Here is a 26,845-nt window from a genome sequence, read left to right on the forward strand (position 1 = left end):
CCAGGTATCCTAGCCCTAGACCATGCCGGAAGGCGGGAAGGACTGATGAACCCCACCCACCTATTCGAAAGCAAGCGCGAAAGAAATGAAAAAAAGTACAGGTCGACGACAACAGCAATTCAAAAATAATTCCGACACCGGGAATCGAACCCGGGGCTCCTGGGTGAGAGCCAGGTATCCTAGTCACTAGACCATGCCGGCTTTTTTTTTTTCTTTATTGCCGAAATAACACGTTACAGGGAATAAAACGTGGCACCCAGACTTTCGCTACCGCGGCATTAAAATCTTTTCATACATGCCAACACATCAAATACAGGGATCCAGTCTGGTGGATCGGCTAGAGCACGATACACATCTCGCACACGCACAACACTTTCGATAAAATGTTCCCTAACAGGGCGTACATTTTCATCAGCATGCCCCGATATTCCATTCTCGTTTTCCACAAGGCGTGGAGTCCCGGACCATGAGTAAATCGTACGGAATATCCTCGGATACGCTACCGGCAAGAAACGAATGCCATATGGGTCAAGGGGTAATGTTTCTTTATTGTGCGCTGAAGCACATCCCAGTGAAAGATTGGGTCCCAACAATCTAGAAATGCGTGCTCGATCGTTTCTGGTTTCTTGCATAAGGAGCAGTCAGTAGTCCAGGGTACAAAGATGCCTTTATCTTTAAGCCAGGTTTTAACAGCGAGTGTGTTCGTGTGCAACTGAAAGAAGAAGGTTTTAACTGATGGTTGTATAGGCATTTTTTTTTACTCGTTTGAGCACATCCTGTCCTGGGCCTCCGCTATGTGGGATACGGTACAAGGGCTCTGGGAGCATGTTTTCCACTAGGTCCTTATATAGTTCTTCCTTCCTAACATTAAATAAATACTCTAAAGAAAATCGTGCGTTCAGCAACCTGAACGAGAGAACCACTTCGCGTAGGTACTTGGTTACAGAACCGTTAATCATTTCACGCGACGACACTATAAGTTCCGGGAGTAGTCGCCGCAGCCTCATTTGCATGACAGTACGGAGGAACTGGTGATTTTGATCCCGTAAATACACAAATCGTGACACAACCTGTCTCAAAAACAAATGAACAAGACCAAGCCCTCCTTTCTTAACAGGGCGAAACAAATTCGTTCGGCTAGTTCGCTCCCAGGTGGACGCCCAAATAAAAACAGCAAAAACACGGTGGAGTTTTTGTATAGTAATTCGGGATGCACATAACACATTCATCACATACCAGATTTTCGAAATTAGAAAAATGTTGCAGACAGTAGCCCGTGAAAAAATAGACAATTGCCTGCCTTGCCACGCAGTAGACTTTTCTTTCGCGCATTGCGCCTGGTCAGACCAGTACGCTTCTGGCTCACGATAAGATTCAAGTGGCACGCCTAGGTAACGCGTTGGAATTGTCGACCAACGTAACCGAGAGAAGTGCTCTGGCGTGACATTCCAGTCGCCATGCCAAAACCCGTAACTCTTATCCCAGTTTATTTGGGCACCGGTGCAGTCAAAAAAGTCACAAACGATATTAGTAGCTTGTTTGATGCTCTCACTGTCCGAACAGAATACGGCAACATCATCTGCGTAAGCCAAAATCTTGACGTGTGCTGTCTGCAGCCTGAAGCCCGTAATAGCTTCACTGTGGTCAATGGCCAAACAGAACGGTTCGAGATAAAGTGCGAACAGCAAAGGTGACAAAGCTAGGGCATCCTTGCCTCACTGAGGAGCGAACATTCACGCTCTCCGTAAGGTCACCGTTGACTATAATACGCGTGGTGCAGTCCGTGTAAGCCATTCTTACGCCTTCTAGTATTACATGGCCAGCATTTGAGTGTTCTAGAATGCCGAAGAAAACCGCGTGCGAGACACGGTCAAAAGCTTTTGCCAGGCCGAGCTGCATCATTGCCACGCGTTCGCCTAAGGCGTCACAACATTCAAGCACACTTCGTGCTACGTGTATGTTTGTCGCAATGCTGCGGCCTTTAATACCACAAGTCTGATGTGGCCCTACCAGCTTTGTAATAACCCCCTGGAGTCTTTTGGCTAATACCTTCATAAGTATTTTATAGTCAACGTTAGTGAGGCTGATCGGACGATAAGAACCCACAGAGAGACGTTTTTCCGGGTCATCACTTTTGGGTATCAGCACAACGTGTGATCTTCTGAAAGACAGCGGAACTCGCTTGCTGTCATAAGCTTCAGCGAAAACATTAAGCAACAAGGGAGCAACCCTACATTTAAAAGCTTTGTAGAAGGCGGCCCCAAGGCCATCTGGCCCGGGCGCTTTGCCCAGCGTCAAGTCGTCGATTGCCTCCTCGACTTTCCGTAGGGTAATCTGCTGTTCCAAACGTACTTTAACGTCGTCGTCTAGCTTCTGCATAAACAGTAAAAATCTCTCCCAGAACCCTTCCATAATGTTCCTTTGTTGTCCAAGCAGCTCAGAAAAATGATCAGCTATCACGCGCATGATCACCTTCCTATCCGACGTCATATCGTTGCCACTAGCTATTTGACTGATTTCTTTCTGGCACGCATATCTCTTTTCATCAGACAACGCTCGCTTCGTTGGTCTTTCGCCTACCCATAATTTTTCCGCTCTTGTCCGTATTATCGCAACCTTATACTTCTCGGCGTCAGTTTGCTCCAGTTGGCTCTTCACGTCTCTCATTTCCTTCTTAAAAACACCAGGCTGGATGTTTTCCATGCAAGTAAAATATTCAAGCTGCTCGTGAAGCTCTCGTTCACTTTGGTTCTGCTTATACTTAAGGACGGTACCTCTTTCGATGGCAGCTATTTTAACTCTTTGCTTAAATTCCTCCCATTCGGCAGCTAGATTTGTTGACGGCACAGCACGTAGCATGTCCAGTTCATCCGTCACTACTATAACGAACTTTTCGTCCTGCAGGAGCTTCACATAAAATTTCCAGAGGTTCCAATTTAAACGTTTTTTCGCCTGCCCTCTGCCAAACCCGGCAATAACCAAACAGTGGTCGCTAAAAGAAATTGGTTTCACGTCGTACGTGGTGCACAACGCAACTAGTTCAGCTGAGACACAGATCCTATCCAGCCTTGCATGGCTATCTCGCTGAAAGTGGGTATAAATCGGACGAGTACCATTGGAAAAAACGTTGCCCACGTCATCTAAACCGTGATCATGTACTATCTCCGATAACAACTCGGCGCTCTTATCATGGATACGGCTCTTTTTCGATCGATCTTCAGCTGCACAAACACAGTTGAAGTCGCCTAGGAGTAATAGCACTTTATCACAGTTTAGGTACGTTTGAAACCTCTCAAAAAAAATGTGCGATCTCTTTCAACATTCGGTGCATAAGCGCAAACAACACGGTAACTCACACCCGAAAGACTAAAATCTACCACTAAAAGGCGGCCAGATTGGCACGACTCGACCGTTTGTACGCAACTACAAAAGTCGTTACGTATGAAAACGGCACAACCACCAGAACTGCCAACAGCATGACAAAAATGTACAGTCAACCACAAAAGTTTGCGGACCACGCGAGCGCGTGCCAGACTGCCTATCCGCGCCACCTAGCGGTACGCCACCTAGCGGCGACAGGGGCGCTCTCCCGGATATGAGCCCTCTTGGTGCTCGCCTGCCTGTTAATTTTTTATTCCCGTGCATGACATTGTTAGTTCGTTGTGTTGACGCAGAGCGCTGTCTGCGATAAGACCGCCACATATCTGGCTTGATAGCAGTATCGGAGCAATCACTGCAACCTTTGTCCACTGGTGTGCCAGTGGGTAGATAAGTTTCACGAAGCGCTGCGACGATTTTTTTACGCGACGTTTACTGGCGCACTTTGGTTGTCAGCATCTTGGTCCAATGAGCGTTGCTGCTTCTGCGTCTTGAGAGAAAGGGTAGGGAGGTGTTTCACTGTCATCAAAAATAAAGAAAAAGCGGATGCATGGAAAATTTTCTTTCACACATAGGCGCATCTTCGCATCAGTCGCTGAAAACGTAGTAGACTTGCTTCAGGCCACGTGGTGATTGCTTATTTGGAAAGATGCCGCTGCGTGTTCCACTTGACGAAAGAAGGCACATTGTGCGTTTATTTATAGAGGGAATACCTCAGCGCGAAATCTGCCGCCGAACCAACAGGAGCCGGACTGCCGTGAATAGGATTATTCAAGCTTTCCGCGACGATGACAGATTCACAGATATGGAGCGCAGTGGGCGTCCAAGGGCCACGACTGAGGAAGAGGACCGCCTGATTACGGCCGCCATCGTGGCTGATCCTTTTCAAAGTGCAGAGGATATCCGAGAAGCGCTCTCGCTCACGGTATCGTCTGAGACTGTAAGAAGAAGGCTGAGTGAGCTTGGCCTGCAGTCTTTCGTAGCAGCACAGAAGCCCTGCCTCTCAGACAGCCAGCTAGAAGAACGACTCATGTTCGCTACAGCAATGAAAGATTGGACAACAGAGAAATGCGGCGATGTCATCTTTAGCGACGAGTCAACTTTTTCCACGCGCTGGGACCAACGGAAGAGGGTTTGGCGTCCACTAAACTGCAGGTGTGTTTACAGTGTATTGGCAGTTAATTCACGAAGCTAATTCTGCATCACAACATGTTTCACGTAAAATGAGCTTTTGGACATTACGAGATTTTTCTGTAGTGGTATTATGTTGAAAACATTAACGATTGTTTCATAGTACTACTTACTCTGAAGCTAATTAAAAGCTGCCAGTGGGTCTTTCAGTACTATCTAATGATGTTTGCACGTTTTCTATTGCAACTCTATAACAGCATTATAAAGTTCATACGCAAGAGGAATCACAACATTTTAGACGCGCCGCTGGAACCCAATTGTATGCTATTTCTTGCAGATATCTGCCTAATTACCCACAGAGTGTTCTATCCAGTGGACGGTTTTCCGTGAGCGTGTGGGGAGCAATCAGCAAAGATGGCCTTGGTCCCCTTGTGCGTCTGGAAGGGCCCTTCACTGCGTCACGGTACTGCGACGTCATCACTAGACACCTCGTTCCGTATGCGCTGGACGGTCCCTTCAGCGACGGCTGCTATTTTTTTCAACACGACCGCAGCCCGATCCATAAAGCACGTATCGTCCAGTCATTGCTAGAAGAACATGCTGTTTGCCAGCTTGAGTGGCCTCCATGTGGCGCCGACTTGAATCCCATAGAAAATGTCTGGGGCATGTTGAAGAAACGGCTGTCCACACGAGCCAACCGCGGCCGCACGGCCGATACGCTGTGGCAAGCGATCGCACAAGAATGGGAAAGCCTGCGCGGTCGACCGGAGATTACTGAATCTTTGTACGAGTCGATGCCCACACGCATCAATAAGGTGCTAGAAAACGGCGGACATTTCACTTCCTACTAGATCATTGAGAGATCTATGTTTCATGACACTTCTGTAAATGTCTTGTGAATAAATTCATCCCCTTCAGACACGAATTATGATGCACTGTCTGCAAATGCGCATGGCATCATTTCAAGACGCTCACTATTACATTCCAAGAAAGAAGACGAAGCAATGTGCTGTTTTGTGCGAGTTTCAGTAAAAAAAATTAATTAGCGTATAACTCATTATCTAATTATTCTGAAATCCGTCAGCTTCGATGCTTGCATAAAAAGAATCAACTATTAGGCCCGAAACGCATGCACACTTGCTTTTTCGGTTGTATTCGTGTCGACCGGAGAAAAAAAATACTCTTGACGTTGGTCTTGGAACGCGGCACGTCGAACGATTGTCTAACATGGTAGTGTCTCCAGCAAAGTGATCATCTGCAGCAATACGCAGGACAATGAAGTTAACTGACCGCTAGTTGTCCCATCAGGAAGCGGACACGAATGTGCACACTGAGTTTTAGGTCATTTGAAGAAACACGTGGCGTGGGACGCGCCTCCGAAGTTCGAGTCCCCAAACGAGGACGCCGTGTCCCAAAGGGTTATAAAAAGAGTCATCGCACCCGATTATTTCTTATTTTTCTAAATGTAACCACTATAGCAGCGCGGTGGTTCGGGCTTTGCGCTGCAAAACCTGGGCGCAGGCGATCAAATCCCGGGCGCTACTGTCACTTAAGGTGGATACACACGCGAGGGCCAAATCCCACCTGCTCCGCGGACAAACAGTGACGTCAGCACTTGAACCCGGCGCAGCCGAGTTAGGTCGCATTCGCAAAGCCGGACCGCCGTTTGCGGAATCCGCGTGGTTACTCTCGACTCCAACGTTGATTAGCAGCTGCGCGTTTGCATACTCGGCGTGCCCTATAAGCCATAGTGCTATGAATCCCTCAACAAGAACCAAAAGAGTGACGGTTGCCTCGTCACTTAGCGTTTTCTTGTGCACCTCACTCATGCTGAAGTCACGCAAGCTGCGTGGTCTGAGTAAATAGAAATGCGCGCGCAACCACGACTCGCCTTTCCCGCTGCATCACAACAAAATACACGCGGTCACTGCTGCACAACCAAATCACACGTGGCTACAAGCCGATAACGCGCCATCGTAGCCACGCCAATGCGTCCGATGTGGACAGGTTTGACGCTGACTACGCTAAATTGAGGTCAGACGACCGCCAAACGGACGGATGGAAATACCGGCGAGCATTTTCAATCCGAACCGCGAGCGGAGGAGCCCGGACTAGGCGAGGGTGGCACGTTTTGATGACGCGCGCGTCACGTGGTACGACATCCGCTGCGAAAATTCCTCCTCCGTCCGGTCGCGTGAATCCACCTTTAGCGATGGGGGAGGAACGGAAAAATTCTGCCTACTGACTAAGCATCTGTGTCCCATGACTGCCTCACCGCTCACTCACGCACTCACGAAAAAAAAAAACAGCGTGGCTACGCGAAAATAGAACTGATAACAGCCGAAGAATACGCTGTCTGATTACTTGTACTGATATTCTGCTCTCAAAATATAAGCAAGTAGCCCTGGCTAACAAAGAGCGCGTCACGTTGAAAGAGATAGGTAGAAAATATTTGCGCACAGTGCGAAAATAGACAGGCCATAGATTTAAGGAGGGATGCGTCTTCAACGTAGCGCTGCTGTCGATCGCTGGTGACGTAGCGGAAGTGTCGCGAAGAGGCTCTTGGCCACGCGCTCGCGTGGTCCGCAAACTTTTGTGGTTGACTGTACATTGAAATGAGGACGAAAAACGGACACCATTCGGTCGGCTACTTCCGGGTTCTCTATTTTAGTCTCCTGAACTGCGACCAAGTCCAAATCGTTTTCGAGCAGTAAGCGGCTTAATTGGCACTGTCGTCTTCTAGCGCTTAGCCCTCGTACATTCAGGGTTGCTACGCGCAAGGTCGCTTCAGTTAACAAGGCCATGACTGCAAATTAGGTTGCCCTTCTGAATGGTGTCCGTTGCGAAGAACAAACCAGAGATGAAACTTATTGTCATATTTTCCTCACAGGATGACACCGCGAAACTAAGCCCGGCCAGCGGCCGTAAAGCTGTCTTGTCTGGAGAGCAGCACAAGAAAAATGATGCACATTGCACTTTTTGACAATTTTTGACCCACCCCAACCCCACCCCCCATTTACTCGCCATAAGGAACATCTACGGAGGCGGATTCACCGCCCGCAGTGGTTCGCCCGGAATGTTAGGTCGCGGTCTAAAAGGGGAGCGCCTCACACCTGGCGTTTTTGTCGGCGGCTCGCCGCCTCCACCGTCGTCCCGCTGTTGCTCACTGTCCACCGTCCTCTCATGCGCCCGCTTTCCGGCCATCAAGCTAGCTCCGTCGCGCGAAACATCCATGCACTCCTCCACGGATTCAGTCACGCTCACCAGAGGCTGCATATCTGGTGGCGCATCCCGTCCAGTCGATGCAGAGTCAACACCTTTGGCGGGCTCGTGCCGGTCCTTGGAAGTTACGGCGACTTGCTGCTTGTTACGCTCGCCCTCCGGACAAGAGGACGGTGTAGACGGCTGTGCTTCACGGGAGTTTGCCTGAGGCGTCGCCTCTTCCAAGTCTGCCTCGTCCATGAGCAGGACGGCGGTGTCCTCGCTGCCCCCAGGCCCCGTCACGTTGGCGTACGTTCGCACACACTGGCCATCTTCGTGACCGAAGCGCCGACAAACACCACATCGCGGGATGCGGCACTCGCGACGGATATGGCCCGTTCCCCGGCAGCGAAGGCAGAGCGGAGCCCTGCCCGGTACAACGACAAGGGCGAGCTCACCGGACACACTTAGCTGGTGTGGCAAGTCGTCAATTTTGACTCCGGCGTTCAGCTTCAGAGTCACAAGCCTCGTTGTAGACCCTTTGTCAGTCAATCCCTCGGCCCGCCAACGCTCCCTGACAATGTCGGCGACTTTACCGAAAGGCATGAAGGCAAGGCGCACGTCCTCGTCAGGCACACTGTGGAGCAACCAGTGTACCTTCATTCGGACGTCCCTGTTGGCCGGGTCGATGACGATACAGCGCTTGGTTTTAACTTGCAGTTCACCGATGCTGACCAACTTTCTGACCGCTTCAGCGTCCTTGAAGGTGACCGCCCACACATGGCTCATACGGTACGCCCCCAAGGCGACTACCTCGGGGAGCACCGAATACTGAGCCAGAGCGTCGCGGAAGTCTTCTACCCTGTAGGGGCGAGCCTTGACGTCCGCGTGCAAAAACATGGTATTTAAAACAAACCGACCTGTAGGCAAACTAGGCAGAACAACCTGGTATTCGCTTTCCATTGCCGATAACCTGTTACCGCGTCCGAGCTTGGCCGCTATCGCCGCTCCGTCGGAGCTCATGAAAAAAAAAAAAAAAAAACACGTCCGTTCGCTAGCGCGGCCGGAAGTTCCACTACACCATGCCGGAAGGCGGGAAGGACTGATGAACCCCACCCACCTATTCGAAAGCAAGCGCGAAAGAAATGAAAAAGAAGTACAGTCGACGACAACAGCAATTGACTTCCCGTAGGGTAATCTGCTGTTCCAAACGTACTTTAACGTCGTCGTCTAGCTTCTGCATAAACAGTAAAAATCTCTCCCAGCTAGAACCCTTCCATAATGTTCCTTTGTTGTCCAAGCAGCTCAGAAAAATGATCAGCTATCACGCGCATGATCACCTTCCTATCCGACGTCATATCGTTGCCACTAGCTATTTGACTGATTTCTTTCTGGCACGCATATCTCTTTTCATCAGACAACGCCCGCTTCGTTGGTCTTTCACCTACCCACAATTTTTCTGCTCTTGTCCGTATTATCGCGGCCTTATACTTCTCAGCGTCAATTTGCTCCAGTTGGCTCTTCACGTCTCTCATTTCCTTCTTAAAAACACCAGGCTGGATGTTTTCCATGCAAGTAAAATATTCAAGCTGCTCGCGAAGCTCTCGTTCACTTTGGTTCTGCTTATACTTGAGGGCACTACCTCTTTCGATGGCAGCTATTTTAACTCTTTGCTTAAATTCCTCCCATTCGGCCGCTAGATTTGTTGACTGCGCAGCGCGTAGCTTGTCCAGTTCATCCGTCACTACTATAACGAACTTTTCGTCCTCCAGGAGCTTCACATTAAATTTCCAGAGCTTCCAGGCGTGTTTTCGCCTGCCCTCTGCCAAACCCGGCAATAACCAAACAATGGTCGCTAAAAGAAATCGGTTTCACATCGTACGCGGTGCACAACGCAACTAGTTCAGCTGAGACATAGATTCTATCCAGCCTTGCGTGGCTATCTCGCTGAAAGTGGGTATAAATCAGGCGAGTACCATTGGAAAAAACCTTGCCCACGTCATCTAAACCGTGATCGCCTACTATCTCCGATAACAACTCGGCGCTCTTATCACGGATACGGCTCTTTTTGGATCGATCTTCAGCTGCACAAACACAGTTGAAGTCGCCTAGGAGTAATCGCACTTTATCACAGTTTAGGTACGTTTGAAACCTCTAAAAAAATGTGCGATCTCTTTCAACATTCGGTGCATAAGCGCAGACAACGCGGTAACTCACACCCGAAAGACTAAAATCCACCACTAAAAGGCGGCCAGATTGGCATGACTCAACCGTTTGTACGCAACTACAAAAGTCGTTGCGTATGAAAACGGCACAACCACCAGAACTGCCAACAGCATGACAAAAATGTACATTGAAATGAGGACGAAAAACGGACACCATTCGGTCGGCTACTTCCGGGTTCTCTACTTTAGTCTCCTGAACTGCGACCAAGTCCAAATCGTTTTCGAGCAGTAAGCGGCTTAATTGGCACTGTCGCCTTCTAGCGCTTAGCCCTCGTACATTCAGGGTTGCTACGCGCAAGGTCGCTTCAGTTAACAAGGCCATGACTGCAAATTGTGTTGCCCTTCCGAATGGTGTCCGTTGCGAAGAACAAACCAGAGATGAAACTTATTGCCATATTTTCCTCACAGGATGACACCGCGAAACTAAACCCGGCCAGCGGCCGTAAAGCAGTCGCGTCTGGAGAGCAGCGCAAGAAAAGTGATGCACATTGCACTTTTTGACAATTTTTGACCCACCCCAACCCCACCCCCCATTTACTCGCCGTAAGGAACATCTCCTACGGAGGCGGATTCACCGCCCGCAGTGGTTCGCCCGGAATGTTAGGTCGCGGTCTATAGACCTTTTCATCGGGCGAGGAGGAAAGGGCGTGCGACGAGCCTTTCCTCCTCTCTGGCTTGTGCGAGCCGGCGCGGCGCGGCTTGAATGTGTTGCCGGTCGCTCGCTGCGGTACGATTTGGAGGCGTTTGAGCTATTTCTGAGTGCAATTTACGGGATGTCAGTTCTTACCAGGTCGTCGAACAACCACTGTGTAGCCTTTAGGTGCAGCAGTAGCTACAGTATCTGGAAATTTCTCTTGGATGTGCAAAAATGCTGCGCGCATCATCAGCCGCGGTGTTTGTGTGTGTTGTGAACTACGATGTATCGGTTTTCACTCGACGAAGAATTGTAAAACATTTGCATTAGCCACCGGCAACGTTCTCACGCATTTTAAGTCTAGTAGACTTCAAATCACTATATCTACGTTAGCCTTCTGCGAGAGGCCGAAGGCTTTGCTCAACACAGCGAGCACTGCGGTTGGCAAACCAACATGATACAAGCTACAAGCTTCGTGCTTCGATCGGCATTGCCTTTTTGCCCTGTGAGGCGCAATATACAAAGGAGATCGCATAAATAGAATCCAACAGCTACTTGTAAGGACTCAATTTCCGTAAGATGGGTGAATGCGTCGTAAATGACTGAACTTACGAGACTGAAAAAAAAAACAGTTCATATGTCCTCCTTTTGCGGCAAAATAAAGCAGAACACGGGATAACGACGCAATAAGACTTCGCATATTGGTCGTGCCGCATGCTTGGACCACTTGGACCATGCGCTATATAGAACAAACAGATCTATAACATAGTACTGCCTCGGACGCTCGCGCAGTCTGCATGCATCTGGTCGTTCGACCACTCGAAATGTGTGATTCACACTGCACGGTAAGCGGTTATTATTAACCAAACTATTTTATTTGTGGGCGGAAACCTTGCCCAACAAACAAGGCAGTCGCCCAATGCATCTACAGATAACAACTTGAACGCTTGTCAAAGTAAACAGCACAACTTATTCGCCCGCGGAGCTGTACCCACGTTGTTAGGATCGTCAGATGTTTCGTAACTACTCGTTGCAGCTAAACCAGAGCTTAGAATTACAGTGCTGAGAATGCTGCAGTAAGGTAAGATTTGTGGAACTAATTTTCAGAAATGCCTAACTGATATTCGAGGCTGATTGTAAGCTCAAACAAACGCGCACACCTCGCGTTGGGTGTCTCCGTCCGCCCTAACGCCAGCAGACACTCCAGCCGCTTAATTACTTCAGACTTAAATTCCTTCACTAGGCCTCACAGGACCATTCCCCACATAGAAGACGCCATTGCATGCTAAATAAACCGCGGGAAAGTGAATAAATCCACCAGAAACTGCCGCCGAGCGTATGCCACAGCATACAACACGGGCGTTCGCCCAAGCCAGCATGCCAACTGCCTACCCAATGGCGGCGCCCATGAAAAAACGGTCTATAAGGGGAGCGCCTCACACCTGGCGTTTTTGTCAGCGGCTCGCCGCCTCCACCGTCGTCCCGCAGTTGCTCACCGCCCTCTCATGCGCCCGCTTCCCGGCCATCGAGCTAGCTCCTTCGCGCGAAACATCCATGCACTCCTCCACGGATTCAGTCACGCTCACCGGAGGCTGCACATCTGGTGGCGTATCCCGCCCAGTCGATGCAGAGTCAACACCTTTGGCGGGCTCGTGCTGGTCCTTGGAAGTTACGGCGTCTTGCTGCTTGTTACGCTCGCCCTCCGGACAAGAGTACGGTGGCGACGGATATGGCCCGTTCCCCGGCAGCGAAGGCAGAGCGGAGCCCTGCCCGGTACAACGACGAGGGCTAGCTCACCGGACACACTTAGCTGGTGTGGCAAGTCGTCAATTTTGACACCGGCGTTCAGCTTCAGAGTCACAAGCCTCGTTGTAGACCCTTTGTCAGTCAATCCCTCGGCCCGCCCACGCTCCCTGACAATGTCGGCGACTTTACCGAAAGGCATGAAGGCAAGGCGCACGTCCTCGTCAGGCACACTGTGGAGTAACCAGTGTACCTTCATTCGGACGTCCCTGTTGGTCGGGTCAATGACGCTACAGCGCTTGCTTTTAACTTGCAGTTCACCGATGCTGACCAACTTCCTGGCCGCTTCAGCGTCCTTGAAGGTGACCGCCCACACATGGCTCATACGGTACGCCCGCAAGGCGACTACCTCGGGGAGCACCGAATACTGAGCCAGAGCGTCGCGGAAGTCTTCTACCCTGTAGGGGCGAGCCTTGACGTCCGCGTGCAAAAACACGGTATTTAAAACGAACCGACCTGTAGGCAAACTGGGCAGAACAACCTGGTATTCGCTTTCCATTGCCGATGACCTGTTACCGCGGCCGAGCTTGGCCGCTATCGCCGCTCCGTCGGAGCTCATGAAAAAACACGTCCGTTCGCTAGCGCGGCGGGAAGTGGAATCACTGGACCATGCCGGAAGGCGGGAAGGCGGGAAGGACTGATTAACCCCCCCCCCCCCCCACCTATTCGAAAGCAAGCGCGAAAGAAATGAAAAAAGTACAGTCGACGACAACAGCAATTCAAAAATAATTCCGACACCGGGAATCGAACCCGTGCCTCCTGGGTGAGAGCCAGGTATCCTAGCCGCTAGACCATGCCGGAAGGCGGGATGTACTGATGAACCCCACCCACCTATTCAAAATCAAGCGCGAAAGAAATGAAAAAAAGTACAGTCGACAACAGCAATTCAAAAATAATTCCGACACCGGGAATCGAACCCGGGCCTCCTGGGTGAGAGCCAGGTATCCTAGCCACTAGACCATGCCGGAAGGCGGGAAGGATGGATGAACCCCACCCACCTATTCGAAAGGAAGCGCGAAAGAAATGAAAAAAAAGTACAGTCGACGACAACAGCAATTCAAAAATAATTCCGACACCGGGAATCGAACCCGGGCCTCCTGGGTGAGAGCCAGGTATCCTAGCCACTAGACCATGCCGGAAGGCGGGACGGACTGATGAACCCCACCCACCTATTCGAAAGCAAGCGCGAAAGAAATGAAAAAAAGTACAGTCGACGACAACAGCAATTCAAAAATAATTCCGACACCGGGAATCGAACCCGGGCCTCCTGGGTGAGAGCCAGGTATCCTAGCCACTAGACCATGCCGGAAGGCGGGAAGGACTGATGAACCCCACCCACCTATTCGAAAGCAAGCGCGAAAGAAATGAAAAAAAAGTACAGTCGACGACAACAGCAATTCAAAAATAATTCCGACACCGGGAATCGAACCCGGGCCTCCTGGGTGAGAGCCAGGTATCCTAGCCACTAGACCATGCCGGAAGGCGGGAAGGACTGATGAACCCCACCCACCTATTCGAAAGCAAGCGCGAAAGAAATGAAAAAAAGTACAGTCGACGACAACAGCAATTCAAAAATAATTCCGACACCGGGAATCGAACCCGGGCCTCCTGGGTGAGAGCCAGGTATCCTAGCCACTAGACCATGCCGGAAGGCGGGACGGACTGATGAACCCCACCCACCTATTCGAAAGCAAGCGCGAAAGAAATGAAAAAAAGTACAGTCGACGACAACAGCAATTCAAAAATAATTCCGACACCGGGAATCGGAACCCGGGCCTCCTGGGTGAGAGCCAGGTATCCTAGCCACTAGACCATGCCGGAAGGCTTTTTTTTTTCTTTATTGCCGGTTTTTCAACTACACAACACGTAGCAAACATCACAAACGAGACGTCAAAACAAGGTTACAATAAAGGTTGTTATTGTTGTGCACATAATGCCGTCAGTCACGTGGGGACCCTGGCGATGTCATTTAAAATTCTTTTAATGTAACCAAGGGTTCCACGCTGGCAATCCAGGGGAAACACATTCTTTTGTTTTTTCTACTTCTATTAAACGAGCCATGCTCTCTCGAAAGTACAGCCTTGCCGGTCTTCTATCTGGTTCACAGTAGAAGCCATCCATTCGTGAGCGCCATATACTGTGCAGGCCGGTCAACATAATCAGATCAAAAGGTACTCCTTCTTCGTTGTCTATTGCAAGGTACCTTACGCCGTGCGTATCTAGCGGGAATTCTTTTTTCATTGTCCGCTGCAACACGTCCCAAAAAAAAGACCCCCTCCCAACAGTGAAGAAAAACGTGATCGATGGTTTCCGGTTGTTTGCAAATAAAACAGTGAGAATCCCAGGGCATATAAAACCCACGCTCCTCAAGGAAAGTTCTCACAGGCAGCGTCCCGGTATGCAGTTTGAAAAAGAAGGATTTCACGCTTGACGCTACTTGCATTCTTTTAACTCTTTTCAGGACGTTCTGACCTTGGCCTGCACTGTATATGGCTCTGTACAAGGGAATCGGCAACACTATGTCACATATGTCTTTATACATTTTTCTCTTTGTAACAGAATACAAATAATCATTAGAAAAACGAACGCATAGAAATCGCACACTTGCTTCCTGAAAACATGTTCTATTGTTTCTGGTTTTTTACATAAAAAGCAGTTGGTGTTCCAGGGGATGAAAATACCCTTGCTATGAAGCCAGGTCTTAACGGGAAGTGTGTTTGAATGTAATTGGAAGAAGAAGGACTTAGTCGATGGCCGTACTGGCATTTTCTTCACTCTTTTTAGCACGTCCTGTCCGGGGCCTCCACGGTGTGGCGAGCGGTACAAAGGTACGGGGAGCATCGTGTCCGCAAGATCTCTGTACAATTTTTTCTTTGTAACGGTGGACAGATACTGCTGTGAGAAACGCACATTTAACATCCTACATGACATCACCACTTCACGCAGGTATCCTTTCACAGTTCCCGGCATGTTCTGAGCCGACGAAACAACGAATCCCGGAAGAAGTCTGCCCAGCCGTACTTGTACTATTGTTCGAAGAAAGAGATCATTTTGATCCCGCAGAAACACAAAGCGTGACACAATTTGTCGCAAAAACAAGTGAACCAGACCCAGCCCACCTTTCTTGACCGGGAGAAACAAGTTTGTTCGACTCGTCCTCTCCCAGGTAGAGGCCCAAATGAAAGTAGCGAAAATGCGGTGAATTTTTTGTACGCTTACCCGCGCAGCACACAACACATTCATAGCATACCATATCTTAGAAACTAAAAAGAGGTTGCAAACAGTGGCTCTAGAAAACATTGACAATTGCTTTCCTCTCCAACCGTCAGCCTTTTCCTTTGCTCTCGAAGCTTGGTCGAGCCAGTACGGTTCGGCCTCTCGGTAACTTCCGAGAGGCACCCCCAGGTACTGTGTAGGTAACTTTGACCAATTCAATCGAGAAAAGGTCTCCGGCGTGTCTTCCCAACTCCCATGCCAGAAGCCATAACTTTTATCCCAATTTATCTGGGCTCCAGCTGAATCGCAAAATTTTTCGACTACAGTAGTTGCCTCTTTAATACTGGCTTTATTTGTGCAGAGAATCGCGATGTCGTCTGCATACGCCAATATTTTAACGTGTGCTGCCTGTAGTCGATAGCCTGCTATGCGGTCGTTGTTCTTAATGGCCAAACAGAGTGGCTCGAGATAAGCAGCAAACAGAAGGGGCGAAAGCGGGCATCCTTGACGCACCAACGAGAGCACACGAAACCTATCGGTGAGCTCCCCATTAACAATGATTCGCGTTGAGCAGTCTTTGTACGCCATCGTTACGCCTTCCCTTATGACACTGCCAACGTTCGTATGTTCGAGCATGCATAGTAGAGCCTTGTGCCAGACGAGGTCGAAGGCTTTCGCCAAATCTATCTGCATCATCGCGACGTAATCGCCAATCACGTCGCAACACTCTAGCACACTTCGAACTACGTGTACATTTGTTGTAATACTGCGGCCTTTAATACCACAAGTCTGGTGAGGCCCTACCAATGTTTTGATGACACTTTGCAGTCGTTTCGCTAAAACTTTCGTGAATACCTTATAGTCAACGTTGGCTAGAGTTATCGGGCGATATGAGCCTGGCAACAAACGTTTCTTTTCGTCATCACTCTTCGGGATTAGCACGATATGCGAGGTTGTGAAAGACAAGGGCAATCTTTTTCGGTCATACGCTTCGCTGATAACTAGATGGAGGACGTGAGCCAGCGCTGACTTAAACGTTTTATAGAAAGTAGCCCCTAAGCCATCAGGCCCAGGCGCTTTACCGGGCGCCAGCTCGTCTATTGCGCACTCTATCTCACTCAGGGTAATGGGATGTTCTAGCCGTGCCTTAACTTCTTCATCGAGCTTTGGCATCAATGAAAGGAATTCCGTCTGGTAGCCATCTTTAGGTTAGCGTGGTTGGCCTAAGAAGGCTTTGAAGTAATCGACGATCCCTTGTTTGATGTCGTTTTTGTCGGACGTGATGTCATTGCCTTTAGCTAGCTGGCGGATTTCCTTCCGACATGCGTACCTTTTCTCGTCTGAGAGAGCTCGTTTTGTTGGCGCTTCTCCCGCCCACAGCTTCTCAGACCTTGATCGCACAACGGTGGCTTTGTATTTCTCAGAGTCTATCCTTTCGAGTTCGGCTTTCACTTCCTTTATTTCGTTAACATACACACCAGGCTGGACACTTTCCATGCTGATGAAAAATTGCAGTTGCTGGCGAAGGTTCGTTTCTGCCTGTTTCAGGTTATGCCGAAGGACACTGCTTCTTTCAATAGCCATTGTTTTTACTTTCTGTTTAAATTCTTCCCATTTAATGGCGAAGCGTGCTAATTCGACTGAAATCAGGCTTTCCAGTTCCTTCGCAACAGCATCAAAGAAAGCATCGTCATCCAGCAACTGCGCGTTCAACTTCCAGAGGTCCCAGTTAAAAGTGTGTTTGATCTGTCTTTTCCCAAAGGTGGCAGTTACCAAGCAGTGATCGCTATATGCAATGGGTTGCACATCATATTCACTACACAAGGGCACCAATTCGGCTGACACATATAATCTATCTAGCCGAGCGTGGCTATCACGCTGGAAGTGAGTAAACTGCGGGTGAGTACCACTGGCAAAGACACTACCGATATCTTCCAAGTCGTAATCGTGCACCACTGCATTTAGCAATTCAGCACTCTTGTCGCGAACGTGTGAAAATTTTGCGCGGTCGTCAGCAGTGCATACACAGTTAAAATCGCCCAGCAGTATTACCACCTTGTCACAGTTTACGTACTCTTCAAGACGCTCAAAGAAGGATCGCCGGTCTGTTTGAATATTCGGTGCGTAGACACAAATGACACGGAAATCCTTATCGCAAAAACAAAAATCAGCCACTAAAAGACGCCCACTTTCACACGAAAACACTGAATGCACACAAATGTCAAAGTTTCTGCGAATGAATACAGCGCAACCACCTGATCCACCAACAGCGTGAGAAACACACACGTCAAAGTGCGCACGAAAATTGGACACCATTCTGTCGGTTAGTTCTTGGCTCTCTATTTTCGTTTCTTGGATTCCCACAAGATGCAAGTCATTATCTAAGAGTAGGCGACTTAGCTGACATTGCCGCCTTCTTGCACCGAGCCCTCGTACATTTAACGTGGCTACACGTAGCGCTCCTTCGATATTAGCTGCCATGACTACACGGCAGAATGGTGCTCATCACAGTTACGCAGGGACGAGTGTTGATAATGACGCGCCGATAACCGCGTCGAATGCCACAAAAGGGAACACAACCCGACCTCTCGAAAACAACACTCACATGCAACTTGGGCCCTCGTTCCTGACACATATCCAAAAGAATAGCGCTCAGGGTGACGGCCATTGCACTCACCAACCCCCCAACCCGCCTCAAGCCAAACACAGTACAGAACTACGGAGGCGGTTTACCCGCCTGCCGTGAATCGGCCGGAATGTTCGGCCGCAGCTTCAAGGTTGGTCTCCTCATACCTGGCGTTTTGGGCGGTGGCTCGTCTCCGCCGCTGCTGTCCTGCGTCGTAGCCAGGCTATTGGTCTGGTCGCGCGGGCGTTTCCCCGCCTGCAAGTTAGCGAGCACGCTTTGGGTGTCCATGTCTTCCTGTTCAGGGGCGGTGGAGGCCGCTCCCGGATCAGGTGGGCTCTCTTCCTCACGGTTCGGCATGGCTACAGTGCCCTCTACTTGCTCTTGTTGGGTGGCGACGTCCTCACCGACGTGTAGCCCCTGTTTCTGAAGTCGTGCCTCCGTCTTTGCCGCCTCGCCCGCTGCTTCCTTAGCCGTGGACGATGTGTCTTCCATGTCCGCCTCGTCCATGAGTAGGGCGGAGTTGTCGTCGTTGCTCACGGGTCCGGTCACGCTAGAGTACGTCCGCTCGCACGGACTCTCTTCGTGACCGAAGCGTCGGCACGCACCACACCGCGGAATGCGGCAGTCGCGACGAATATGGCCCGTTCCGCGGCAGCGCAGGCAGAGAGGGGCCCTGCCCGGCAGAACCACGAGAGCCAGCTCTCCGGCGACGCTCACCTGATGTGGCAGGTCGACCAGCGTTACGCCCGGCTTCAACTTCAGCGTAACCAGTCTTGTCGTAGAGTTCTTATCCGCCACGCCATGAACATGCCACCGCTCGCGGGCGACGTCCGTGACCTTTCCGAACGGCGCGAAGGCAAGACGCACGTCCTCGTCGGGAACGGTGTGCAGCAGCCAATGCAATTTCAAGCGCACATCCTGGTTGGCGGGGTCAATGACGAGGTATCGGCCCTTTTTGACCTGCAGCTCACCAACGCTGACGATCTTCTTCACCGCTTCGTCGTCCTTGAAGGTCACGGCCCAAACATGGCTCATACGGTAGGCCCTGAGAGCCACCACTTCCGGCAGGAGCGATAACGGGGCGAGCGCATCGCGGAAATCTTCCACCCGGTATGGGCGGGCCCTGATATCACAATTTTAAAAAATTGTGTTCACAACAAAACGCCCTGTTGGCAAACTCAGCAAAACAACTTGGTACTCGCTGTCCGAGGTGGAAATCCTGTTACCGCGGCCGCTCTGGGCCGCTGAAGCCGCTCCTACGCAGCCCGTCATCTTACGTCCGTCACGCTCGGTGGCCGGAAGCAGAAACCATGCCGGAAGGCGGGAACGACTGATGAACCCCTCTCACCTATTCGAAAGCAAGCGCGAAAGAAATGAAAAAAAGTACAGTCGACGACAACAGCAATTCAAAAATAATTCCGACACCGGAAATCGAACCCGGGCCTCCTGGGTGAGAGCCAGGTATCCTAGCCACTAGACCATACCGGAATTTTTTTTATTGCCGGTCTTTGACAATGTACAGAGCACACACTAGAGAACAATATCACAAAAATAACTACAAAACATATTTAAAAACAGAAAAGCCACCTGTCCTACATGGACTGGCGTTGTCTAACTGAAATTCTTTTAAAGCTGTCAGAGGTTCTATCCTCGACAGCCAATCGGGTACACATTCTTGTGTTTTCTTTATTTCAATAAACCGAGACATACTGTCTCGAAAATAAATACGAGCCGGCCTAGCATCTGGGTCGCAATGGTACCCAGCCATCCGTGCCCGCCATAATCAGTGGAGGCCATGGAGCATGATTAAATCGTATGGTACCCCGTCGTCCTCATTCTTTATCGCTAGGTACCTGATCCCGTGCGGATTCAACGGAAACTCCTTCTTGATTGTCCGTTTTAGGACGTCCCAGAAGTAAACCCCTTCCCAGCAATGCAAGAACACATGATCTACAGTTTCAGGTTGCTTGCAAATCAAGCAGTGTGGGCCCCATGGTACAAGGAAGCCGCGTTCTTCCATGAATGTCTTCACTGACAGTGTTCCTGTGTGTAGCCTAAAAAAGAATGTTTTTGTCCCCGTAGGCACCTCCATTCTTTTCACCCGTTTAAGGACATCCTGTCCTGGTCCTCCACTGTATATCGCTCTGTACAATGGCACTGGAAATATAATATCGCATACATCTTTATATAATGTCTTTCTTTTCACAGCAGATAAATACTCGAACGAAAAACGCACAGAAAGAAAGCGCACACTGTCGACTACTTCTTTAAGATAGCCGCGAATCGTTCCTGGCATACTATTTGTACTCACAATGAGTGCCGGCAGCGCAGCTCTTAATCTGAGCTGTAATACCGTACGGAGAAAAGGATCACGCACATCTCGAAAAAACAAAAATCTATTGACAAGCTGTCGTACAAAAAGATGCGCCAAGCCCAGGCCACCTTCCTTCACCCGCCTGAACAGATTTGTTCGGCTACATCTTTCCCAGTTAGAGTCCCAGATAAAAACGGCTAACACTCTGTGCAATCTTTGCACATTTACTCTTGAACAAAACAACGTCTGCATGACGTACCACAACTTCGTAATGAAAAACAAATTACATACAGTTGCCCTTGCGAAAATGGACAGGTTGATGCCTTTCCACCTGTCTGCTTTTTCTCTTGTTTCTTTTATTTGGTTCGTCCAGTATTCCTCGCTCTGTTTGTAGCTATCCAAGGGAACACCGAGATACTTGGTAGGGGTTTTCACCCAGCTCACATTCGCAAAGTTGTCCGGGGCCAAGGACCACTCTCCGTGCCACAAACCGAGGGACTTACCCCAGTTCACTTTACTGCCTGTTACATCACAAAACTGTTTCACCACTCGTATTGTTTCCATTACGCTTTCTCTGTTTGTACAACACATGGCGATGTCATCGGCATATGCTAGGAGCTTGACTTCTGTGGCTGCCAAGCTATAACCGCGTATTTGATCGTTCTCAGTTATCGCCAAACACATCGTTTCAATGTAAACTGCAAACAAAAGAGGACTGAGGGGGCAGCCTTGACGCACAGAACGCATGACGTTATTGGGGGCCCCCAATGATTTATTCACAATTAAGCGTGCTGTGCAGTTCTGATACGCCAATTCCACTCCCTCAGTGATGATGGCACCTACATTAACGTGATCCAGAATGGCAAACAAAATATCATGAGACACACGGTCAAACGCTTTCTCTAGGTCAACTGGAGCACTGCGACGCCATCGTAAGTGATGTCACAGCACTCGAGCACGCACCGCATCGTGTGAATATTCGAAAAAATTGACCTCCCCTTGATCCCACACGTTTGGTGGTCTGCGACGATTTCTTTGATGACGCTTTGAAGTCTGGCTGCCAAAACCTTCATGAAAATCTTATAGTCAACATTGGTTAACGATATCGGCCTATAAGATGTCACGAGCCTAAGTTTCTCCGCTTTGTCACTCTTAGGTATCAAGATGGTATGCGCTTTACCAAAAGAAGGCGGCAAAGCTTTGTTCACATACGCGGCGTTAAACAGGTCTGTTAGCAGGGCCGACAGTTCTTTCTTGAAGGCTTTATAAAAACACGCGCTCAGACCGTCAGGTCCGGGTGATTTGCCATTGTTCAAATCATTTATTGCTTTTACGACTTCGTGTTCTCTTATAGTCCCTTCTAATCGGTCCTTCGTGTCGTCACTCAATCGCGGCATGCGACCGAGAAAGACCCTTTTGAACTCATCTACATTGGCTTCTTGATATGCAAACAGTGACTGGTAATACTCTAAAAACGCTCGGCCTATGCTCTTATTATCGTCGACGAGCGTGCCATTCCACGAGATCTTATCGACATGATTACGTCGACCATGAGCTTTTTCAAGTCCTAGTGCCCTTTTGGTGGGCGTCTCTCCCGCTACTAATGCGTTTGCTCTTGCTCGCACAATCGCACCTTGATAGCGTTCTTTGTCCAACTGTTCGATTTTTTCTTTGATGGTTCGCATATCTTGCTTATACGCCCCTGGCTCTTCGCACTCCAGCGCTATCAGCTGATTAAGTATCTTTCGTAAGTCTCGTTCTTTCATTTCCCTCTCAAACTTTAAGCAGCTCGACCTTTCTATCGCTTTCATTTTTACCTTTTGTTTGAACCATTCCCATTTCTCTGCTATGGTTTCAGTACTTTCATCGCATACTTCCATAACGGCCTCATGTATTGCCTCTACAAATGGCTCATCTTTTAGTAGTAAGGCATTCATTTTCCATAGTTCCCAGTTAAAAGATGATTCCTTCTTCTTCATACCTATGTGACACTTCACCAAGCAGTGATCTGAGAACAACACAGGTGCGACAGAATAACTGTGGCACATTGGAATCATGTCTTGTGACATGTACAAGCGGTCTAACCGCGCATGACTACTGCCTTGAAATCGTGTATACATCACCTCCCGCTCCCCCTCCAGACAGTCACATACATCGTCTAGTTCACTATCACTAATCAACTTAGAAAGTATGTGACTGCTTTTATCTCGAATACCGGCATTATTGGATCGATCCCGAGCCCTCAAAACACATTTGAAATCCCCCAACAAAATCATGCACTTATCACGTCTAATGTACACAAAAAGATTCGAAAAAAGTAAAGCACGCTCTTCTACAACATTTGGCGCATATATGCATATACCTCGAAATTGAACTTCACAAAAAACAAAATCGCAAAATACAATCCTTCCGGATTGACATGAAAACACACTTTGTACTACAAGGTCTGGCAACTTCTTAACAAACAGGACGCATCCAGCGGACGTCCCTACCGCGTGGCTCACGACCGCATAATATCTAGACGTGAAACGCCGCACCATGCTCCCGGTCTCCTCCTCCCCGTCTACCTTGGTCTCCTGGACCGCTAAAACATCTATGTCGTGGTCAGTGACCAACCGTAGGACTTGACTTTGCCTACGGCTAGCCGCCAAGCCTCGCACGTTTAGTGTGGCAATACTGAGAGACGGGTCAGGTGCCATGCTGTACTAAAGAATGAAGTAGGCCCGGAGCCTGGTGCTTACCCTTCACGACTAGCCCTCGGCTAGCCGTCTCCGGAACCTTCCGGCTTGCCGGCGTTGTTCGGGGGAGGCGCTTTGTCGCCAGGCGTTCTCTCCGGCGGGATGTTGGGCTTTGGCTTGAAGCCTAATCGCCTCCTAAGAGGCGTCTTTGTCGGCGGTCCCTCGTTGGAGCTCGTTGCACCCTCATCTCGGTCCTTTCTCTCGTCGTGGGTGCATTTGACTGGAGCGGGAGTCGTAGTCCGGTCGTCGTCGTTGACGGCCTCGTCTTGTTGCATTGCCTTCTTGTCGTCGATGGGTGCATCTCCACTAACGCCCCCCGTCGCCTGATCTTCTGTAGTCGCGACTTGTGCCGACGCACTCGGCATCGCAGCAGCCTCAGCCACCTTGCCGTCTGCGTTCCCGGTCAACGAAGCACCGCTCGTCGCCAGTGGCACCGGGTCTCCGGCTCCTTTGGCAGCGTCCTCCGCCTCCACCACGTCCATGACGTGCTCTGCCGCAACGTCAGTCGCAGCCGGGCCCGTCACGGCGGCGTACGATTTCACGCAGTCCGCGTCCTCGTGGCCGAAACGCCTGCACCGTGAACAGCGGGGGACTTTACATTCTCGGCGGACGTGTCCCGTGCCCTGGCACCGCAAGCACTGCATGGGCCGGCCGGGAACAACAACCAAGGCCAACTCTCCGCCGACGCGGACCTGATGAGGAAGGTCCTCCACTTTGACGCCGCTCTTCAGCTTGAGCAGCACGGTCCTGGTGGTTGACGTCTTGTCCCCCATGCCTTGGACGCGCCACCTCTCCTGGCTTACCTCCTCCACCTTGCCGAAAGCCGCGAATGCAGTCCGAATGTCCTCGTCTGCCACGCCGTACAGTAGCCAGTGAAGCCTAAGCTTCACCTGCTGGTCCTGTGGGTCGACGATGACGCACCGTCGTCCCTTCACCTGCAGTTCCTTATGGGCTATCAGCCGTTTCGTGACGGTTGCATCCGTGAGGGTCACCGCCCAGACGTGGTTTATCTGGTACGCCCCTATGCACACCACCTCCGGTAGCAAGCCTGTCGGCAGCAGGGCGTCCCTAAAATCCTCGACCTTGTAGGGTCTCGCACGCACATTTATCGCCACTCGTCCTTTTGGCAATTGAGGCAAAATAAACGGGTATTCCTTATCGTCGTTAGCCCTGTTACCGCGGCCAAAAGTGACCGCTGTCGCTGCCCTTGAAGAGGCCATGATCCTACGAACCGTCACGCTCGGTGGCCGGAAGCAGAATGACTAGACCATGCCGGAAGGCGGGAACGACTGATGAAGCCCTCTCACCTATTCGAAAGCAAGCGCGAAAGAAATGAAAAAAGTACAGTCGACGACAACAGCAATTCAAAAATAATTCCGACACCGGGAATCGAACCCGGGCCTCCTGGGTGAGAGCCAGGTATCCTAGCCACTAGACCATGCCGGAATTTTTTTTTATTTATTGCCGGTCTTTGACAGTTTACAGAGCACACACTAGAGAACAATAGCACAAAAATAACTACAAAACATATTGAAAAACAGAAAAAGCCACCTGTCCGACATGGACTGGCGTTGTCTAACTAAAATTATTTTAAAGCTGTCAAAGGTTCTAACCTCGACAGCTAATCGGGTGCACAATCTTGTGTTTTCTTTATTGCAATAAAGCGAGACATTCTCTCTCGAAAATAAATGCGTGCAGGCCTAGCGTCTGGGTCGCAATGGTACCCAGCCATCCTCGCCCGCCATAAACAGTGGAGGCCCTGGAGCATTATTAAATCGTATGGAACTCCGTCCTCATTGTTTATCGCTAGGTACCTTATCCCATGCGGACTCAATGGAAAATCCTTCTTCATTGTCCGTTTTAGGACGTCCCAGAAGTAGACACCTTCCCAGCAATGCAAGAACACATGATCTATGGTTTCAGGTTGCTTGCAGATCAAGCAATATGAGCCCCATGGTACAAGGAAGCCACGTTCTTCCATGAATGTTTTCACTGACAGTGTTCCTGAGTGTAGCCTAAAAAAGAATGTTTTTACCCCAGTAGGCACCTCCATTCTTTTCACCCGTTTAAGGACATCCTGTCCTGGTCCTCCACTGTATACCGCTCTGTACAATGGCACTGGGAATACAATATCGCAGACATCTCTATATAACGTCTTTCTTTTCACGCCAGATAAATAATCGAAAGAAAAACGCACAGAAAGAAAGCGCACACTATCAACTAGACCATGCCGGAAGGCGGGAACGACTGATGAACCCCTCTCACCTATTCGAAAGCAAGCGCGAAAGAAATGAAAAAAAAGTACAGTCGACGACAACAGCAATTCGAAAATAATTCCGACACCGGGAATGGAACCCGGGCCTCCTGGGTGAGAGCCAGGTATCCTAGCCACTAGACCATGCTGGATTTTTTTTTTCTTTGTTGCCGGTCTTTGACAGTTTACAGAGCACACACTAGAGAACAATAGCACAAAAATAACTACAAAACATATTGAAAAACAGAAAAAGCCACCTGTCCGACATGGACTGGCGTTGTCTAACTAAAATTATTTTAAAGCTGTCAAAGGTTCTAACCTCGACAGCTAATCGGGTGCACAATCTTGTGTTTTCTTTATTGCAATAAAGCGAGACATTCTCTCTCGAAAATAAATGCGTGCAGGCCTAGCGTCTGGGTCGCAATGGTACCCAGCCATCCTCGCCCGCCATAAACAGTGGAGGCCCTGGAGCATTATTAAATCGTATGGAACTCCGTCCTCATTGTTTATCGCTAGGTACCTTATCCCATGCGGACTCAATGGAAAATCCTTCTTCATTGTCCGTTTTAGGACGTCCCAGAAGTAGACACCTTCCCAGCAATGCAAGAACACATGATCTATGGTTTCAGGTTGCTTGCAGATCAAGCAATATGAGCCCCATGGTACAAGGAAGCCACGTTCTTCCATGAATGTTTTCACTGACAGTGTTCCTGAGTGTAGCCTAAAAAAGAATGTTTTTACCCCAGTAGGCACCTCCATTCTTTTCACCCGTTTAAGGACATCCTGTCCTGGTCCTCCACTGTATACCGCTCTGTACAATGGCACTGGGAATACAATATCGCAGACATCTCTATATAACGTCTTTCTTTTCACGCCAGATAAATAATCGAAAGAAAAACGCACAGAAAGAAAGCGCACACTATCAACTAGACCATGCCGGAAGGCGGGAACGACTGATGAACCCCTCTCACCTATTCGAAAGCAAGCGCGAAAGAAATGAAAAAAAAGTACAGTCGACGACAACAGCAATTCGAAAATAATTCCGACACCGGGAATGGAACCCGGGCCTCCTGGGTGAGAGCCAGGTATCCTAGCCACTAGACCATGCCGGATTTTTTTTTCTTTATTGCCGGTCTTCGACGTACACAGATAACATATATATATATATATATATATATATATATATATATACACTTTACAATGATAAAAGCAACGACCTTCCTGGGTCCTTGCAAGTAGTTAAAAACACTTGATCGCCACTAGTTCATCCAATACATGTATCCATTCGGGTTGTTCTTTTCTCGCTCGATAAGCTTCACGCAGAT

General features: G+C 49.5%; 8 non-coding genes across 8 annotated transcripts; all 8 read right to left on the minus strand.

The window, feature by feature from the left end:
* Window positions 1-13,268: 13,268 nt before the first annotated feature.
* Window positions 13,269-13,340, minus strand: Trnae-cuc (transfer RNA glutamic acid (anticodon CUC)). The gene has a single exon. It is a non-coding gene; the product is annotated as a tRNA-Glu (tRNA).
* A 99-nt stretch (window positions 13,341-13,439) lies between these two features.
* Trnae-cuc (transfer RNA glutamic acid (anticodon CUC)) lies at window positions 13,440-13,511 on the minus strand. Its single transcript has one exon. It is a non-coding gene; the product is annotated as a tRNA-Glu (tRNA).
* A 98-nt stretch (window positions 13,512-13,609) lies between these two features.
* On the minus strand, window positions 13,610-13,681 carry Trnae-cuc (transfer RNA glutamic acid (anticodon CUC)). Its single transcript has one exon. It is a non-coding gene; the product is annotated as a tRNA-Glu (tRNA).
* Window positions 13,682-13,780: 99 nt separating this feature from the next.
* Trnae-cuc (transfer RNA glutamic acid (anticodon CUC)) lies at window positions 13,781-13,852 on the minus strand. The gene has a single exon. It is a non-coding gene; the product is annotated as a tRNA-Glu (tRNA).
* Window positions 13,853-13,950: 98 nt separating this feature from the next.
* Window positions 13,951-14,022, minus strand: Trnae-cuc (transfer RNA glutamic acid (anticodon CUC)). Its single transcript has one exon. It is a non-coding gene; the product is annotated as a tRNA-Glu (tRNA).
* Window positions 14,023-14,120: 98 nt separating this feature from the next.
* On the minus strand, window positions 14,121-14,193 carry Trnae-cuc (transfer RNA glutamic acid (anticodon CUC)). Its single transcript has one exon. It is a non-coding gene; the product is annotated as a tRNA-Glu (tRNA).
* A 10,447-nt stretch (window positions 14,194-24,640) lies between these two features.
* Trnae-cuc (transfer RNA glutamic acid (anticodon CUC)) lies at window positions 24,641-24,712 on the minus strand. The gene has a single exon. It is a non-coding gene; the product is annotated as a tRNA-Glu (tRNA).
* A 1,848-nt stretch (window positions 24,713-26,560) lies between these two features.
* Trnae-cuc (transfer RNA glutamic acid (anticodon CUC)) lies at window positions 26,561-26,632 on the minus strand. Its single transcript has one exon. It is a non-coding gene; the product is annotated as a tRNA-Glu (tRNA).
* Between the last annotated feature and the right edge of the window lie 213 nt (window positions 26,633-26,845).

Source organism: Dermacentor silvarum, chromosome 3, assembly GCF_013339745.2.
Source record: "Dermacentor silvarum isolate Dsil-2018 chromosome 3, BIME_Dsil_1.4, whole genome shotgun sequence".
Taxonomy (NCBI): Eukaryota; Metazoa; Arthropoda; class Arachnida; order Ixodida; family Ixodidae; genus Dermacentor; species Dermacentor silvarum.